This window comes from Octopus bimaculoides, chromosome 10 (genome assembly GCF_046866305.1).
Source record: "Octopus bimaculoides isolate indiv1 chromosome 10, ASM4686630v1, whole genome shotgun sequence".
NCBI classification, from domain to species: domain Eukaryota; kingdom Metazoa; phylum Mollusca; class Cephalopoda; order Octopoda; family Octopodidae; genus Octopus; species Octopus bimaculoides.
Window position 1 is genome coordinate 36616356 of NC_142937.1, and position 1787 is coordinate 36618142.

The following is a 1787-nucleotide window of genomic DNA, read 5'->3' on the forward strand; positions in this document are numbered from 1 at the left end:
CGAGAGAGAGAAAGGAGTCAAGATAGCAATGATGTGGAATAGTTATCTAGTGCCCTAACCACGAAGGGGAAATATCGACGTTATGCTTTCGTATACTAAGAATCCAATGTTATCATTTGATTCTGGTTCGAAACTTTGAATTGCTCCGGTGGATTCTGTAAATCATGTCCCAGTTGATTACGTCATTAAAGCTGTGGATTACGTCAGTAAAACACGAAAATCTAGAAGTGTTATCTTCAGTCTGGATACCATTCTGTTGCACTGTCATTTGCTTCACCTTTGTATTTAGTTAATTAGAACGACGGCAGCGGTGATATTGGTAGTGGTAATCGGGATGATGTTGTTGTTGATAGTTATAAAACTTTGCTGTCGATCATATCTTTTGAATTATAAGATGTATCAAATATGTTAAAACACACATTGAAAAAGCAGACTCATGCACACGTACATAACTCACTCAGTTACACACATATTATGCTACATTTTATAACCAGGTTATAAGAAATAAGCTGTCGAATAATCCGCTTATAAATCTCAAATTCTGTTTTACCCCCTCTCAAATACTTGACTAGTTTCCTCAACTACAACGTGGAAATTTCAGCTAAATCTTACTAAATTCAAGTTCAGCAGCCATAAAATCAAACAAAATATTATGGAGAATATAGTAATCTATATACAAAATATAGCTTGCTCAAATGTTGAAGGTCTTCTGTCATAGATCGTTATGATGGGATAAATTCAGAACAAAACAGTCACTCACAGGAGTCTCCCGGTTGAATATCAACATTAACCTTTACCTACATGTAGCTGCGACCTCTTTATTTTACGTATTTGTGCCAGGTAACTAGACTGAGAATAATCTCTTCGTACCATACATGGAATTTCTTGTGGAATGTCGAGGGCGTGACATCAGTCAATGAACAACTGAAGACAGCTCTGGCTTCTAAATTATTTCTCATATCAACAGAGCCGCGAAGAGTTTTACTGCTGCTACCCTTTATCCTACCTACCATTGAGGTGCTGGTGAGCTTCATAGATGTTGTCTTTTCGCCCATTAAGCTTGGAGGCTCTGAAGATTTTCGTACTGACTTCTTCATGAAAGATTTGCTAAGCTGTCTACCAGTCATTGAAGCTTTAAATAGTATCATGACTACAGCACTTCTTCTCACCATCTGCTTTCCTTTATCCCAAGATCTTAAAGGCCCTCAAATCATAGCTACTTCCCTTCTGCCTTTCAATCCTGGAATCCCAGAATCGTGTCATAATTACTTCCTTTCTTCTATCAGTTCATGGAATCCTTGACATGTACCTCGGTTGCTCTTCTTCCTAACAGTCATGGAAAGCTGAAAGGTATTATGATTGCTAACTTTCCTTCATGTAGACACTAAAAAAAATATGTTCCAATGAGTCGATGGTTTGGAGTGTGTCTGCCTTGAGGTGATGTAAGCATTGGAAATATATATATATATATATATATATATATATATATATATATATATATATATATATATATATATATATATATATATATATATATATATATATATATATATGAATACTCCTTATCAGCAAATTTGAAATAATACCAGTAATGCGTTTACATACTTTACTTTTATAGGGCAGATTCTTTGGAGACTTGGCAGATATCTAGCGCAACTGGCAGCAGAACAGGAGAATATGGATAAAAAAAGTTGCTATTAAACTTAGCCTGATCAATTTAGATAAATAAAAAGCCTTCGGTAGGGTCGACATTCAATACTAGGAGGCTGCTCTCACAACAATCGATC